General features: G+C 42.1%; 1 protein-coding gene across 2 annotated transcripts in view; it reads left to right on the top strand.

Moving 5' to 3' along the window:
• Positions 1–18316, top strand: part of CHD6 (chromodomain helicase DNA binding protein 6) — a 203451-nt gene that overhangs the window by 19727 nt on the left and 165408 nt on the right. Inside the window, exons 2-3 of one of the 2 annotated variants that reach the window (XM_018057884.1) lie at positions 8854–8997; positions 12784–12896. The gene's annotated coding sequence lies outside the window, so the exon portion shown is untranslated. The remainder of the gene's footprint in view (positions 1–8853; positions 8998–12783; positions 12897–18316) is intronic. The other variant, XM_018057882.1, reaches the window with a different exon arrangement.

Below are 18316 nucleotides of genomic sequence, written 5' to 3'. Positions count from 1 at the left end.
CATACCCCTCCCCACCAAAAGAAAGTGAAATGGGGGCATGAAGAGGGAGAGATTGGATTTATCCATAAGAATATTGGAGAGAGCGACTGTAGCAATCTATATATTTGATTAATTTGCTGTCATTAATATCTTAAACAGGGATAAAGCACTGAGGAAATGAAATAGGATGCTACTGAGTTTTCATTAAGAACAGAAGAGGTCTAAAAAATGAGGTCTGTTGGGGTGCATGCATGGTCAGAGGGAGGCCATGCCTGCAGCCAGGAGGAATCATCTGTGCAGACAGGGAAATGAGTGGTCAAAAGGTCTGGAGAGTAGATTTTGCCTGTGCTTACCTTTTTGTTTTTTGGTTGTACTATGCAGCATGTGGGGATCTTAGTTCCCTCACCAAGGATCGAACCCATACATCCTGCATTGAAGGCTGGAGTCTCTGGACCAGCAAGGAAGTCCCTGCCACTGCTTGCTTTTGATCCCAGAGCCAGGCAGGGCAGGAATATGACAGGAGCAAAGAAAACTGGTAAAGAAAAAGAAAAGAGGCTTCCCTAATAGCTCAGCTGGTAAAGAATCTGCCTATAATGCAACGCAGGAGACCCCGGTTCGATTCCTGGTTTGGGAAGATCCTCTGGAGAAGGGATAGGCTACCCACCCCAATATTCTTGGGCTTTCCTTGTGGCTCAGCTGGTAAAGAATCCCCCTGCAATGGGGGAGACCTGGGTTGGATCCCTGGGTTGGGAAGATTCCCCTGGAGAAGGGAAAGGCCACCCACTCCAGTATTCTCGCCTGGAGAATGCCATGGACATAGATATTTAGGAGCTTCCTGATAACTCAGTTGGCGAAGAATCCACCTGCAATACAGGAGACCCCGGTTCAGTTCCTGGGTCGGGAAGATCCCCTAGAGAAGGGAAAGGCTACCCACTCCAGTATTCTGGCCTAGAGAATTCCATAGTCCATGGGGGTCGCAAGGAGTCAGACATGACTCAGCAACTTTCACTTTCAAAGAAAACTGAGACATCCCATCCCAGAGCAGCAGAATAATTAGAGCGAATATTCGTGGAGTGCTTAACTATATGCTGGGAACTAAACATTGTATATTCTCACTTTATATTTTATATTTAATCTTTTAAAACTGTGAGGTTGCACATTATGTTAGTGCCCGCCTCCCCAACTCCCCATGTTATGATGAGGAAAACTGAGGTACAGGAAGGTAAAGAAACTTGTTCAGAGTCACACAGTTAGTTTTGTGTTCTTACATGTAATGTAGGACGCTGGAGACCTTGCGTTGACTAGGTGAACCGGCTGCCTCTGGGACCACGTCTGCTGCGCCAGCCTTCTGAGGAGGACAGCTTACCTGGCAGATCCCGTGATCATCATTTCAGTCATTTAGTCTCCAGGTTGCTACCCTGAAGTTCACTGTTAGAGGCTGCTGACCACAACACTAAAAATAACATTGTCCTAGAGAATATTTATAGTTTTTTCACTCCCTCTTCTTGAGTACAGACTGTGCCTTATCTGGGAAATACCGCTTATTTTAGGGCTCTTGAGTTGGGCATTTAAATGGTAGGGCTTGTTAGGTGGTAGTCGTATTTCAAATTAGTTCTGCAGACATTTGCATGCTTCCTGAGTTCCCTGTGATGTACCTGGTGCCCGGGTAATATGTTACCAGAGGTCTGGTAGGAGAAACAGACACAAGCAATATTTAAATTGCAGTGAAACAAAATAAGTAGAACAGTAAAAGGAACATTAAGGCATATAAGAGTTAACATTTAAGTTGGGTTTTGATGGATGAATAGAAGTTAGAAGTGAAGTGAAGTGAAGTTGCTCAGTCGTGGACTGTAGCCCACCAGGCTCCCCCATCCATGGGATTCTCCAGGCAAGAATATTGGAGTGGGTTGCCATTTCCTTCTCCTGGTAGGTAAATAGTTGCAGAATAATTAAGTGAAAATGGCTAGAGAGATGGACAGAGGCTTCCTTCTGATGTTATTGCCAGTGTGTTTATAGCTCCTTAATGATAGAGTAGAAAGAGCTTCCAGTTGTAAAATCTCCCCCTTTTCCCCTAGTGTCCTGAAATGCCATTCGAATCCTGTGCCTCAGCAGTAGGGCAACTGGATGCCCAGGGATATTGCTGTGGACCAGTTATAGGAGGGAAAAAATTGCTACCCATGTAACACCCACAGGCACACTGCAACTCTGGCAGTTTCCTACTTGTGTGAGGAGATGGGGTATTCCTTGTAGCCTAGCTCTAAGCTAAGACTTTTTTTTTGGGTATACCATGTGGCATGTGGGATTCTAGTTTCCTGACCAGGGATCGAACCCACATTCCCTGTGTTGAAAGAGTGGAGTCTTAACCACTGGACCACCAGGAAGTCGAGAGATTGGGTTTTTGAAGTAAAACGTGCATTCAGTGAAGTGTGCAGATATCAAGGGTACTGCTCACTGGGTTTTTACATGTGTATATTCCTTTGTAGGGCTTCCCCTGTGGCTCACTGGGTAAAGAATCCTCCATCAGTGCAGGAGCCACAGGAGACACGGGTTTGATCCCTGGGCCAGGAAGATCCCCTGGAGAAGGGCATGGCAACCCATTCCAGTATTCTTGCCTGGGAAACCCCATGGACAGACAAGCCTGGTGGGCTGCAGTCCAGAGGGTTGCAAAGAGTCGGACATGACTGAAGCGACCGAGCACACACTCGCATACAGAATGTCTTGTTTTGTGTCTGGTTTCTGTTACTCAGCTTTATGACTGTGGGATTCATATAGATGGCTGGAGAGCACTGATGACCCATCATACTGTCAGGAAGCGATCCAGAATAATCATGTGTGGCTTATGCCATTGAGAGTTGGTATGAATTTATTGGTGGCATTTGTTTGTGCAGAGCGCATTTGCAGGTGCCACATTCCAGGTGCTCTGCACGGGCCTGGCGAGCACAGATGAGCAAGTTCCTTCCATTAAGGAGCTTGCTGTCTAGTGAAGGAGATAAACACACACACATGATTACATATAATACACATAATTAAAATGAAGATTTGGTCAACCTTTATGGTTTTTGCAATGATTTTGAAAGATTTTCTTTATGATTTTTGAAAGACTTTTCTATTGGAGGTGAAATGTCTTCTCATTGTCAAAGGATTAGAATTTTTCCAGGTGGTCAGTTCAAGTGTGGAGATGTGAAGCATCATGGTATCTTTGGAAACTTGTATTAGTAATGCTTTTAGATTGATTAAAATGAGTAAGAAAGCCAAAAATACTACTTTGGGAAGAAATTTTGAGGAAAACCTTAGTGTGCAAGTTTGGCTTCTTAGTTGGAGCTGTGGGTAAGAGGTGACCACTCCAGTGACCAGTTGTAAATGCATCATTATGGAGAAGGCAGAGGACAGAAGTCAAATTTGGTAACTGCTGTAGCCAAAGAAAAACTCCCTGTAGTGCTTTTCTGTTGATGTTATTGAAGACTTTTTTGAGGTTAGATAAAACTACGGAGATGCTTATTATGAATGTGTTTTTTTTTTTTTTTAATAATTGAGATGACTTGAGATGTCCTGTAAGCCATCAAAAATTTCCTAAGGGAGGGTGGATTTTGATGTAGCATCTCTCCCTTAATCATGTGATTTTGTACCAGAATGTGTTCCCTGTTCTCTCAGTTTGCTGGCGCTACCATAACAAAATACCACTGACTGGATAGCTTACCCAGAGATATATTTCTCATGATTCTGGAGGCTAGAAGTCCAAGGCCATGGTGGCAGGTCTGGTTTCTCTTTGACTTGCAGGGCTCCTCGCCCTGTCCTCCCCTAGGCTTCTCTCTGTGTTCTGATCTCCTCTTAAAAGCACACCTGCCGTGTTGGATTAGGGCCCACTCCAGAGACCCCTATTTTAACTTCATTACTTCTGTAAAGACTTGCTCTCCACGTACAGTCACATTCTTAAGTACTGGGGATCAGGGCTTCAACCTGCAAGTTTTGGGGGGTGGGAGGACACAGTTCAGCTCATTTACACGCATGTCTCAGAGCCTGCCCTGACATTGTTGGGCTGTGTGAAGGCTGTCCCCTGAGAAACACAGGGGTCAGACCGTTCCAGGACAAGCAGGGAGCTGTGAGGTAGCCCAGGGTCTGCTCTGACCGCTCTGGGGGCTGGGCTTGGTCTTAAAGCACCGCCTCTGACTTCCTCATGACTTGTCTGTGCACACACAAACCTGTGAGTCTTGAGTGATGTGTCTAAAACTTAAGACTGGTATTCTGTCCATTAATAGAGATTGAAAATAGGGCCTAGGAAGAAAAGAATCCAAACTGTAAAGGCCAGGTGAATGTCATGAGAAAAGTGATGTCATAACTTTCATAATTCTTAATAAATCTGTTCCAGTGTTGAGCAAACCATATCCCTCTCCTGCTGTTTCACCCTTTTGATTGGCTGAAGTTAAACAGCCTTGGCATTCTCCTTATCAGAACATTTGAACACCAAAGAGCTGTTCCTAAGTCAGATCACCTTAACCTTCCTCCTGCTTGTGGGCGGAAAGTTGTTTTCTGTAGAAGGATTTTTGTTTTGAATTTTCTGTTGTGATGGCCACTGAGGGGATTTTTCTTTTAAGGATGTGCTTTTAGATAGTCACCTCCTAAGCTTGTTTCAGTGGAGACAGAGAAACCTTGTTGGGATGAATTTTGCAGGGGCTGCTTTTCTTTCAGTCCACATTGAGATTCTGTGGTGCATATGAGGCTTATTATAGGTACCTGGGAGCTGGAGATCTGGTTTTCAGTGAAATAATGTGTATTATTATGGTGTGTGTCCCAGAGTTGCTATGCTAAGACCCATTTTCAGAATTAGAACTTCGAAACGTCTAGGCCATGAAGAGAACTCATGCAGAGTTGAATGAGACGTGTTAGCTCACGTCATATGGTGTGTGCTCAGTCGTGTCTGACTCTTTGCAACCCCGTGGCCTGTAGCCCGCTAGGCTCCTCTGTCCAAGGGATTTCCCGGGCAAGAATACTGGAGTGAGTTGCCGTTTCCTCCTCCAGGGGATCTTTCTGACCCAGGGATCGGAGCCGCTTCTCCTGTGTTGGCAGGCAGATTCTTTACCACTGAGCCACCTGGGAAGCCATCACATCATATTAAACCCAGCCTAATGTGGAGCAGGGGATTTGAGAAAGCCATGGCATGCCCAGGCGTGTTCATGTTGCATCCCTGTTTCTGCCAACATAGTTCTGCTGCCTTTTCTATTCTTTCACTTAGCTGTGGGCTGATTGACCATGAGTTTAATTTTTGCCAGTACGGTGTGGGTCACAGTGAGCATTTAAACATCTTTGAACAGCATTCAAAGGTATTGTGCATTGTGACTCTAATTTCTACTTGTATTAATACAATACTCATGTTCTCTTTGACTTGCTTGGCTATTTATTGATGAATGAGGTACTGAGTTACTGTTAATCCTTTTACAGGGAGTAAATTCAGTGTTTAAAATGGGTCATAGTTCCAAAGTATACCCAGAATTTTACTTACGTTTTGAAGAAACAAAACTCTTTCAAACCTGTTGAAAACAAAATTCAATTGAAGGAATTTTAAAGATCTTATTAACGTTATTAGATGATTCATGAATTGGGCAGCGTCCCATCCAGCAAACAGATGGGAGCTCTAAAGAGCTGTGTCGTATGAAAGATCTATATGCAGAAGGGAATGGGATGAAGAAGTTACTTGCAAAGCGTGGATTTTTTGTGGCAAGGTGACCTTCCTTTAGGGGACTGCAGAAGTCTGTCAAGCAGATTACCTCGCTAGTACTGACCAGGTAACTCCAAATCGACTGGTTTAAGATTCCCCTCCTGGGAGAAGTTGAAACTGTAAATTATGTATTAAGTTGCTGTTTGGTGACCTGGGCTTAGCCCAAGTGACTCCATTTTGGTTTGGTTGTGTCTTTCTTGGGGAAAAAAAAAAAAAAAAACCTTTCTCTGTTTAGGCAACAGTATTTCCTGTACCTTCAACAAATCAAATGTTTTAATTTTCCACACTTGTCTATTTTGTTTCCTACCATTTTGTTCTTCTGTACTCTTCGAGTTGACTCTACTGACTTTTTTTTTTGGTCCGTGATTTTTTTTCTCTTTTACAAACTAGGTAGGTAATACTGTTCTTGAAAAGTGTTTTTTAGTCACAAAGGTGCTAATAGTACTCATTTACTTTGGCTGGTGGGAGCCTGTGACCCACAGCAAACTGATTGGAGATTCAGAGTAACGTGGTAGAGAGGTGTGTTTTATTGGAACCTTCCATCTTTAGAAATCCTTGAGCATTTGCTGCCATATTTTCTAGATACTTGTCTCCTGACTTTTAAAGTCCCCTCACCCTTTTAAAATTAGAAATATTTCAGCAAAATAATTCAGATGGTATGCTACCTCTTAAGAAGAGGAGGAAGAGGAGATAGGGTCCATAGGGAACATTGCACTGGGGAGTGGATGCTCCCTGTGATTTGTGTCTCTGAGTCTTTGACCCCCGTTCTTCAGTTCTTTGTAGTGGTGGATGAGATTGTGCCCCCATCCCTTGATTTTGGGCTTGGCTGTATGACTTGCTTTAGGTTAGTGGGATGTTAGTAAACATGATGGAAGTAGAAGTCTGCACTGTGCTTGTGCTGGTGGGCTTGTGTCCTTTTGTGCCTTTGTCCTCACCGTGAGAAGGCCCCTGAGTGGCTGCAGCCTCTTCAGCTTGGGCCTCAGAGTGAGACCACAGAGCAGAGCCCCCGCGGATTATCTGTAACTTAAAGCAGAGCCAACACAGCTCAGACACCTGAGGGGAAACTAAATGCTTGCGCCAGTAAGATTTTGCGGTCTGTTGTTGTACGCGTTATTGTGGCAATAGATGACTAATGCGGTCATCCTGCTGTATCCAGGACAGGCAGCTTTCTTGGGTGGTCTCCCTTCCTGCCTGGCCACTTCCAGGATTCTCAGTTGGCCCTCTCTACCCTTTTCTTCCCACTCCAGTGTTTTCCTCATTCTTCCTTATTGTTCCCCTCTACCTTATAGCTTCTGCTTACTTGTATGTTATGTTCTCTCCTCACTTTTCCAGGTCCAAAGCCCTTTGTGACTCCTCCAGTTTCTCTTAAACTCATGACTTCCCAGCTCCCACTTCTGCTGCCTCTGCCTTATTTCAGTTCAGTTCAGTCACTCAGTCGTGTCCGACTCTTTGCAACCCCGTGAATCGCAGCACGCCAGGCCTCCCTGTCCATCACCAACTCCCGGAGTTTACTCAGACTCATATCCATCGAGTCAGTGATGCCATCCAGCCATCTCATCCTCTGTTGTCCCCTTCTCCTCCTGCCCCCAATCCCTCCCAGCATCAGAGTCTTTTCCAATGAGTTAACTCTTCTCATGAGGTGGCCAAAGTACTGGAGTTTCAGCCTTAGCATCATTCAGACTTCTGAGAGACAGTCAACTTTGCCTGGCAGGTTTTCTCCCACACCAGAAATGTCATGTCCTCAATTGTTGGCCTGCTTGGTCCGTGATTAGTGTTAGGTGAGGGGCCCACCTCTGGTCCAGTTAAATGTGTCAGGGATGTGTTGGGAAGGGGACATGTCTTGAAATACATGAGTGCCTAATACTGCCTTGTTTAATAGACGCTGTGAATGTGTGGAAATCACAGTTATAAGACAGGTCTTCTACACAGGGTTGTATGTCATCTGGGGGTTTTAGTGAGTATTCATGCTTTTCAGTTTCTGGACTCGTCACTTCCCCAGAGGGGAAGCTTTTAACTTGGCTTTTGCAAGTTTAAAATGTTCTGGGGCTGCATTCTGGTTTTAAGTTTCCTAGTGTTCTTGCCTGGAGAATCCCAAGGACAGGGGGAGCCTGGTGGGCTGCGGTCTGTGGAGTCGCACAGAGTCGGACATAACTGAAGCGACTTAGCAGCAGCAGCAGTTCTAAGATAACCAGCCTTACAGCATGAGTTCTCAGGATGAACCTCTTTCAAGGAAAAATGTGAGAGAAGAGACCATCTACTGGAAGGATTGCTACTTGGCAAAACCTTCCAAAGGATTGAGAAGAAAATAAGTTGGCCTGTTCTAAAGTTCCAGGCTATTTAGGCGGTTCCATAGCTTTTCTGTATAGGGGAAGAGATTGATCAAATTAAAGCTGGTTTATAGCGTTTAAAAGGTTGTGCTTTTAATTTCAATTTATCTCTTTAAGTATTTATGTTTTGGGATACTCTTATAAATGATACTTTTAAAATGTTAATTTACAGTTATTCCTTGCTAGTATATAGAAATACAGTTGGCTTTTGTATATCGATCTTATATCCTATGGTCTTAGCAAACCAATTCACTGACTTTAGAAATGTTATTCTAGATTCTTTGGGATTTACTATATTAATAGTTATTTTGAGTGCAAGTAAAGACAGTTGTATTTCTTCCTGTTTAATCTGTATGCTTTCTGTTTCTTTCTTTTTTTTTTTTTTTTTTCTTATTGCACTGGCTAGGACCCCAGTATGATGTTGAAGTGATATGGTGATGAGATTAGACACTCTTGCCTTGTTCTTGAGTTTAGGGAAAAATTATGCAATCCCATTAATGGTAGGCTTTTCGTTGAGCTTTTTATTAGATTGAGGAAGTCTGCTTTTCTAGTTTCTGGAGAGTTTTTATCACGAATGTTGGATTTTGTTACATACTTGTATCTGCTGAGATGATCATGTGAGTTTTTTCTTTAGTCTGTTGATACAGTGAATTACATTAATTGACTTTTGATGTTGAATGCCTCTTATATACCCAGGATAAATCCCACTTGGTCTTAACGTACTATCCTTTTTATATATTGCCATATTCAATATGATAGTATTCTGTTAAGGATTTTAGTGTCTTTGTTTTGATCTTTGTCTTAAATGTGTGGCTTCTTATATTGTTGTTGCAGGACTTGTCGGCTTAATGCTGGCTGACATTAGATGGAAGTATTCCCTCTTCTACTTTCTGGAAGAGTATATGTAATATATTGCTATACAGAAGATACTGCAGATTCAGTTCCAGATCACTGCAATAAAGTGAATATTGTAATAAAGTGAGTTGCATAAATTTTTTGGTTTGCTACTGCATATAAAAATTAGGTTTATACTATAGTCTGTTAAGTGTGCAGCCACTAGCATTATGTCTAAAAAGTGATTTATATAACTTAACTAAAAATTAGTTTTATTGCTGAAACGTGCTGACTGTCATCTGTTAAAACAGCCACAAACCTTCAATTTGTAAAAAACGTAGTGTCTGTAAAGCACCTAAAATGAAGTACAATAACTATTTGGTGAGATTCTCCACTGAAGCTACCCGAGCCTGGAGTTTTCTTTGTTGAAGGGTTAGCTACAAATTCACCGTCTTTAATAGATGAAGGGCTGTTCAGGTTCTTTTGTTTAAGTGAGCTTGTCTAGTTTGTGTCTTTTGAGGAACTCATACATTCATCTAAGTTGTCCAAATTTAGAGGCACATTCTACCTTCACATAACATTATACTGTTTCACATTTCATGTGCAGTGTAAGATGCTAACAATACAGTATGCGTCTAGTTTTCCCTTCTATCCTGTGTGATTATTGGTGTCATACATTTTCCTTTTAGTATTTTATAAATTCCATAATGTACTGTCATCATTTTTGCTTTAGATTGTTCTTTTGGAATAATTAATAATTTGTGGAAAAGATTTTTTATGCTTACATTTTGATAATTTCTGGAACTGTTTTGTGTGGATCCTCATTTTTTGTCTGGTTATCTTATGCCTTTTACTTAAAGGACTTCTTTACCTTTTCTTGTAGGGCAGGTGTGCTGACATTGAATTACCTCATCTTTTGTTTGTCTGAAAAGCCATTATTTTGCCTCCATTTTTGAAAGATATTTTTGCTGACTAGAATTCTGGGTCATGAAGTCTTTTTTCTTTCTTTCTTCCCCTTTTCAGTGGTTAAGAGGTGCCACACCATTATCTTCTGGATTGCAAGTAGTGGGCTGAATTTCCCGCACCCCCCCCCCCCACCGCCGCCCCCCCCGCCCCCGAAGGTAATGTCTTTTTCTTCCCGCTGTATTTCAGATTTTCTCTTTAACTTTGGTTTTTGGCAATTAAACTGTGAAGTGTCCAGGTATGTGTTCTTTGTTGTATTTGTTTGTTTGTTTACTTGTTTATATTCATTCTGTAGGATTTTCTGAGATCTATGGTTTGATGGCTTTATTTTTGGAGAATCTCCAGCCATTTTCCTTCCAGGTGTTATTTCTGCCTTGCTACCCCCGCTCCAGTTAGATGCTTGTGGTGTCGTCTGATCATATCTCACAGCTCTTGAATGTTCTTTCTGTCTCTTGTGTCCTCCCTGCCCCTCTACCCCTTTTGTTTCAGTTTAGGTGATCTGTAGCGATCTGTCTTCAAGCTCGTTGATTCCTTGCTTGATTTTATTGAGTGTTTGGTGGGCTCGTCACAGGAACTCTTCACCTGTGATACCATTAAAAAAAGTTTCTCTTTGGTTCTTTTCTTACATATTCTAGCTTTCTGTTGAAATCTGCCATCTATTCATGCATATGGTCTACTGAATTGTTTAACATGTTAAGCATTGGGTTTTTTTTATAGTTTATTTGTTTATTTATTGGCTGCTCTGGGTCTTCATCGCTGCCCCCGGGCTCTCTCCAGTTGTGGCGAGCAGGGGCTGCTCTTGAGTTGCTGTGCAAGGGCTTCTTATTGCAGTGCCTTCTCTTGTGTGGAGCGTGGGCTCCAGAGTGAGTGGACTTCAGTAGTTGGGTGCGTGGGCTTAGTTGCCCCTTGGCATGTGGAATCTCCCCACACTGGGAATCAAACCCGTGTTCCCTGCATTGGCAGGTGAATTCTTAACCACTGTACCACATTATAACTGTCTAAAGCACCGTTAAATCCCCTATCTGGGTCATCTCTCAGTCTGATTGATTCTCTTTGGAGCTTTGTCTCCATTTCATACCCACTTTGCTTTTTTGTATACCTTGTAATTTTTGATGAACTGCTGGACTGAGACTGAGTTGGACATTAAATATTGATATTGAGATTACTGTTACATTAGGGGTAGGTTTTTGGGGGGAGGAAAAACGTCACATTTGTGTATACAGAATATTCAGGACCTGTTAAAGGACTGGGGACATAATTTTCTTTGTTCAGCTGTAAAATTTTACATTTCTCTAACTTGCTTCTTTTTAAGTAGCATTCCTAAGAGTCACCTTATCAGAACTTGACCCTTGCAGTTGCTTTTTGCTTTCTTTCTGCTCCGATTGGACCTAGAACTCTTCCTTAGTTCTGTTGCCATGCACACCAAGTGCGTTTAGCAGATTTGTCTTCTCTCGCTGGACTAAAGTAGGTAATGGCTTATTCATATATTTGGATCTCTGTCATCTTTATGTATATATATATCTAAAATCTTGTAGCTGCATTTTGAAAGTGAAGTCTCTCCATTGTGTCCGACTCTTTGTGACCCCACGGACTGTAGCCCACCAGGCTTCTCCGTCCATGGGATTTTCCAGGCAAGAACACTGGAGTGGGTTGCCATTTCCTTCTCCAGGGGATCTTCCCATCCCAAGGATCGAACCCAGGTCTCCTGCATTGCAGGCAGATGCTTTACCCTCTGAGACACCAGGGAAATACACACATACACACCAACTCCAGTATTCTTGCCTATAGAATCCACACGCACAGAGGAGTCTGGTGGGCTATAGACCATGGGATCGCAAAGACTTGAATACAGCTGAGCAGCTAAGCACAGCACATACATATATGTATACACACACAGAGATGGGCACACTGTGTTAAGCTGAATTGAGATTATGAAATAGTTTTTATTCCTTAGCCAGAAATCCACACTGCTGCTCCCACTCATGCCCACCACCAATTGGTGGGAATATTGTCTCTGATTTTCCACAGTCAACTGTGATGTATCTAAAAAACGCGCTGAGGTGAAAAGTGAGGTCTAGAATGGTTGAATTTTTGAAAAGGTGGCTCTTTCTTTATATTTTCCTTACTAGTTTTATATGTGTCTTTTGCCTCCCTACCTTGGCAGTATGATTTTGAGAGGAAATAACTGTCTTCTGCTTCTCCTCTGGTGTCTTGTTAGTAAGCAGCACAATGTTGAGCACACAGTAGATGGTGTACAAATTATTGAAAATTTCTGAGACTTAATGATACTAATGAATTTTGGAATGAGTTGCCAGTAGCTTTTCTTTTTCTGTTTGTCCCCAAAGACTTTGAGTAATGGCGAGGATGAAATTATTCCATTCCTTACCGGCTCTGTTTTTTTTGGCAAGTTGCTTAACATCCTGTGTTTTGGTTTCTTTATCTATACGGTGGGAATAATAACAGTACCTAACTCATAAGATTATTATGATGACTCAGAAAAATAATGTCATAAATGTTGCTTGCTGCATCCTAGTTCCTCAGTTGTTATTAACAGTGCATGTGAGAAGGGCAAGTTTTTAACAGTAAGGTTTTAGATGCTAAGGTCTTTCAGTAGGAAGGCATTTACTATCTGAAAACCATCTATCTGAGGATGGATAAATATAACTACTTCTATATTAAATAAGGAAGTAACCTTTACCCAGAATGTTAACAACAGAATGGGAACAGAGCTAATTAATTTCTACCTTGTCGGCAGTAATGCAGTGTTGAGTGTTTGCTCTGTTCCCAGGGGCATAGTGATCAATACAGAAATAGATTTCCCAGATCGGCCTTCCCTAGGACCAAAGGTGCTTCATCCTACAGATCACTGTTAGTTACAGTTGACCCTTGAACAACATGGGTTTCAACAGCACAGGTCCACTTACATGCGGATTTTTTTTTTTTTTTTTGACTGAATATGTGCTACAGTACTGCAATCCATGGGTGCAGAACCTTGGATATGGAAGGTCGACTGTAAAGTTACACGTAATTTTCGAAGGCACACGGAGCAGCGGCACCCCTCACCCCCACATTGTTCAAAGGTAAACTGCATGTTTTCAAACTGCATTCATCCTACCTTTAGGCATCGTTTATTGTTGTTTATTTTCACAGTCTCTTCCTTTTTACCACTGTTATTGACCAGATCATGTTCAATAGAGAAAGCCCAGAGAGAATTATGGAAACGGGCGATAGCCTGATGAGAGTTATTAAAAATTTTTGGCAGACAGCTGTTAGGAAAATATGTGAAACCTGGTCAGGTGCGATTTTCTAGATGCACTGTTCTGTTTACCTAACAAGAAGGGGGGTGGAACACATGGTTACAGATAAAAGAGAACTCTCCTTTGCATAGCATTGGTGCTTGTATTACTGAACCCCTTTATTAAATTAGCGGTAAGTTTTGGAAGGCAATTGGTGATACATTTGACCTGCAGATCTGTGGCATAATCAGTTTTAACTGCTGTGATGCCAAGTATGAGGTGATAATAGCACAGCATGAACTGTGTTAGGAGCGATGGGAATGGATGAGGGATTGAAATGAGGGAAGTTTGTTTAACTTTTTTTTTTTTTAACAAAAGTGGGATTTTTTATTATACTGAAGAGTATTTCTTCAGCTTGTACAAAAATATTTATTTTATGAGTGTTGGAAAAAACTGAAAAGTGCGGATAAACTGCTGAAGACTTAGAAATAGAGACATGCCATTAAAAAATACATATTTTGGTAGTCAGGTTCCTCAGATAACTTTTCTCAGGGTAAAGAGGCATGAAGAGTTCAGCCTGGTATCAGGACACCCTGTCTGCACCTCGGCAGTAGTGCCTGGCCTGATGGAAAGCACACCTCCAGAGGAATGTTGTAGCGAGGATTTCTGCTGACAAAAGAAAGCTGCCCGGGGTCTCTCGCAGACAGTCTTCAGAGGCCACTGCCGTCAGCTTTTTTCGTGTTTGTTTTACATAAAGGCTTTCTGCAGATTTTCATGCCTTGTGGATGGTGGCCAAACTTAGGATTGGTTATGAATTCCTGTCTCTTCTTTCCCTTAACCTTAAAAAAAGTTTTTATTACGGGGAATTTCAAACATACATATAACTGGAGCGAACAGTACAGTGGATCCTCATGCCGTTCTTGTTTTATCTGTCCCTTCTCACTTTCTCTTTGACCTAGAGTATTTTGAAGAGAGCCTCGTAGCCTGTCCTTTAACCTATAAATATTGTAGTGTGTATCTGTTGGATAGAAAAGGGCATTATCATACACATTAACACATTCACTACAACCTAATTCCTTAATTTACCTGATTCTGAATCTCTTCCCTTCATTTTTCTCAAAAATGGCTTTTTTACAATTAACTCTTTGAATCAGGTCCAGATAAGGTTAACCTAGTGCATTTGATTGATCTTTAATTTCTTTTAATCTAAAATAAATCTCTGTTGTTGTTGTTGTTGTTACTGTTATGCCATTTTTTTGTGGAAGAAACTAGGTTGGTTCCCCTTCCCCACATTGTGGAGTTTGCTGACTGTATCTTTGTATCATATAACATGTTACTCTTTCCATATTACCTGTAAGCTGGTAATTAGATTTGGAGGCTTAACAATTCTAGTAATCATTCAGGTTTTTTTTTATTATTATTCATAGGTAGTGTATCGTGCTTCCTGTTCACATTTGGAAAGATGTTTGATTTTCCTACTGTGTATTCCTACAATGTTTGATTGTCCTCCTGTTTATACCTAGGGTAATTGATGGGGTCATGTTGGCATAGCCCTCTGTTGTCAACATTTGGCCAATAGAAATCCATGGGGTGACTTCGGACAGCCTGCAGATTTCCAGTTCTGTCCACCTTTCATCTAATGGTCCTAATTTAACCTTAACTGATGAATGTTGCCTGAATCATTTATTTCACTATTGTTAACACTTTAAGAAGACTGAGAGACTTGTAGAAAATGAAATGAAAATTTTTGATGAAGAACTTTAAAAAAAATAGTAAAATGAGGTGTCTGAAAAATTTATTTATGCAAAGTACTTTTTTTGGGCTGATTATGTTTAGTGAAAGAAGTGTTGTGTAGAAAGGGATGTTTAAAAGTTGTATGTTTAGGAATTCCCTGGCGGTCCAGTGGTTAGGACTCATTGCTTCCACCGAATGGTTGTTTGTTTTGTCTTAGTCTGTTAAGTTAATCTGTGTGGATCAGAAAATGACTAGATTCTCAAGAATCTGAACATTGTTGTAACAGTGTGATGTTTTAAACAGTTGGGTATCACTGATAGGGATGAGTTAATACAGAACTATGAGGAAGCATCCTCAGGTCATTCTTTCCTTTTTAATAACTTTCTCTTGAAGGAAAAAAGGAATTTATTATTACCCTTCTGTATTTTAAAAAAATCTAGCTTTCTTATTCACCTGGAGAGCAGAGAACTCGGTAAAGTAGCAGATATGTATGTTACTGTTTTTGCAGGATTCTTTTCCCATAGTTGTTTTTTTTTCTCTCTCTCTCTCTTTCTCTCTTGGTGTGTGGTTTTAATATATACTGGGTCATAGAGAATATTAAGACATAGGATCCTTGGGAAAGGGTTTTTCAACATCTGAGGTCAACACCCTCATTTTAAAGTTGAAGAAGCGGAGTTGACTCCTTTGTTTCATTGGTGACTTTCCTGTATATCTGCTCTTGTTTGATGCTGAGTGAGGTGGCTAGCTCCTCGGAGATACTATAAACCATACAGTGAGAGGGAGAAGTATGAGAAACAGTTGAATCTGGCGAAATACAAACTCAAGATGAATATTGTATGGAGCGCATGCTAACACAGTTCGTGGCTAGAATTGAGTTAATAAAGACAAGCCACACGTGAGTCGCCCTCAGGTGACTGACTAAGTCAGTTCCAGCATGGCACCAAACTCTACAGTGGGGGGCTGGCCTCTCACATCTGGCCTTTGGTGGGGGGGGGTTGCCTTGGCACTGGTGCCTTGAGTAGGTGGTGACAGGCAGAGAGCAGTGGAGTTGGTCTCGCTTGGTGTGCACGATGTGAGTAGCACCAGCTGTGCCCTAGAGGAAAACTTGAGGTTTCTTTCAACAGAGTTAGTGATGTTTACGGAGGAGCCTGGTGGGCTGCAGTCCATGGGGTCGCAAAGAGTCAGACATGACTGAGCGACTTCACTTTCACTTTTCACTTTCATGCATTGGAGAAGGAAATGGCAACCCACTCCAGTGTTCTTGCCTGGAGAATCCCAGGGACGGGGGAGCCTGGTGGGCTGCCATCTATGGGGTCGCAGAGTCAGACACAACTGAAGCGACTTAGCAGCAGCAGCAGTGATGTTTGTACAGGTGGTTTTTTTTTTTTTACTGACCATCTTATAAACTCTTTCTTCCTTCTTACAGTTTTGAAGTTGTTTCTTCATGACTTACAAGAACAGTCACATCATATATAAATAATAATTTTGTATCGTTCTTCCTAGGGGCTTCCCTGGTGACTCTCTGGTAGTAAAGGATCTGCCTCCAATGCAGGAGATGCGGGTTCAATCCCTGGGTCGGGAACATCCCCTGGAGAAGGAAATGGCAACCCTCTCCAGTATTCTTGTCTGGGAAATCCCATGCACAGAGGAGTCTGGCTGGGTACAATCCACGGGGTCAGTCAGGTACAACTTAGCTACTCAACCACAGCTTTTCTTCCTAGTTTATACATCTCATAATTTTTCCATAGATTCTCTAGAATGTCCAGTGCAATACTTGATGGATGGTGTCGTCGTCTTTTTCCAGACTTCTTAATAGGAGTGCCTTTAACATTTCATCACGAGATTTGATTTGGTTTCGGATGGATGTTTATGAGGCTCAGTACTGCTCCAACTAGATAAAGTATCTTAATTCAGCCTTTGATTTTGCAAATTAAGGAAGAAGCAACATAGAAAGTTCAGGAGCAAGCTGAAAATATGTGGAGTATTATAATATTAAAGTGAAAGTGAAAGTCGCTCAGTCGTGTCTGACTCTTTGCAACCGCATGGACTATACAGTCCATGGAATTCTCCAGGCCAGAATGCCGGAACTGGTAGCCATTCCCTTCTCCAGGGTATCTTTTCAATTCAGGGGTCGAACCCAGGTCTCCTGCATTGGAGGCTGATTCTTCACCAGCTGAGCCACCAGGAAAGCCCATATAATGTTAAATGCATGGGAATATTTATCCTAGAGAAGAAAAAAACTATGGGATAATTTCATTATCCTCAAGTGTAGGTAGGACCTTTGCTGGTAGATTAAAGCCTCTAGATGATGTTTGAGTATAGGAGAATAGCCTGATGCTCTGGAGATGGTGTCGGGGCAGAGTACCACCAGATGTCCCTACATACCTTTCACTGGGCAAAGGCGCTACACCCTTGAACCCAAACGACAAGCTTCCTTTCTCCTGCAGTGCCCCTTCGAGCGCCCTCTGCTGACCAAGCTTAACATCACACTTTCTGTAAAGGGAAATTTCTTCCAGAGTCCAGTGTTTTATCACAGAGCAGGTACTGAAGGGTGAATTTGGAGTTGAGAGGCTTACTCCTTGGAAGGAAAGTTATGACCAACAGATTGCATACTAAAAAGCAGAGACATTACTTTGCCAACAAAGGTCTGTCTAGACAAGGCTATGGTTTTTCCAGTGGTCATGTATGGATGTGAGAGTTGGACTCTGAAGAAAGATGAGCACTGAAGAATTGATGCTTTTGAACTGTGGTGCTGGAGAAGACTCTAGAGAGTCCCTTGGACTGCAAGGAGATCCAATCAGTCCATTGTAAAGGAGATCGGCCCTGGATGTTCATTGGAAGGACTGATGGCTAAAGCTGAAACTCCAGTACTTTGGCCACCTCATGCAAAGAGTTGACTCATTGGAAAAGACTCTGATGCTGGGAGTGATTGGGGGCAGGAGAAGGGGATGACAGAGGATGAAATGGCTGAATGGCATTACCGACTCGATGAACATGACTTTGAGTAAACTCTGGGAGTTGGTGATGGGCAGGGAGGCCTGGCGTGCTGCGATTCACAGGGTCGCAAAGAGTCGGACACGACTGAGCGACTGAACTGAACGGAACTGAAATTGATAACTGACACTGAAGCCCGACCCAAGAGTACATACTCTGTGATTCCACTCTTATAAGATATGGAAACAAGCAAAACTAATCTGTACTGTTGGAAGTCCGGCTAGTAGTTACCCTTGGAGAAAAGTAGTCGTGACCAAAAAGGAGTGCAGAGGGGGCTTTTTTTAAAAAAATGTCTATTTGGCTGCTCCATACATCAGTTGCAATATACAGAATCTAGCTCCCTGACCAGAAAGTGAGTCCAGGCCCTCTGCATGGGGAGCGTGGAGTCTTAGCCACTGGATCACCAGGAGAGTCCCTGGCTGAGGCTTTTGCAAGTGCTAAGAGTGTTCTGTTTCTGTTAGTCAGTTCTGGTTACATGTGTGTTCCGTATGTGAAATGTGTTCGTATGTGAAGAGCTATACTTTTTTTTATTGTAT

The sequence above is a fragment of the Capra hircus genome, chromosome 13 (genome assembly GCF_001704415.2).
Source record: "Capra hircus breed San Clemente chromosome 13, ASM170441v1, whole genome shotgun sequence".
NCBI lineage: Eukaryota > Metazoa > Chordata > Mammalia > Artiodactyla > Bovidae > Capra > Capra hircus.
This window is presented reverse-complemented; position numbering and strand designations above follow the sequence as displayed.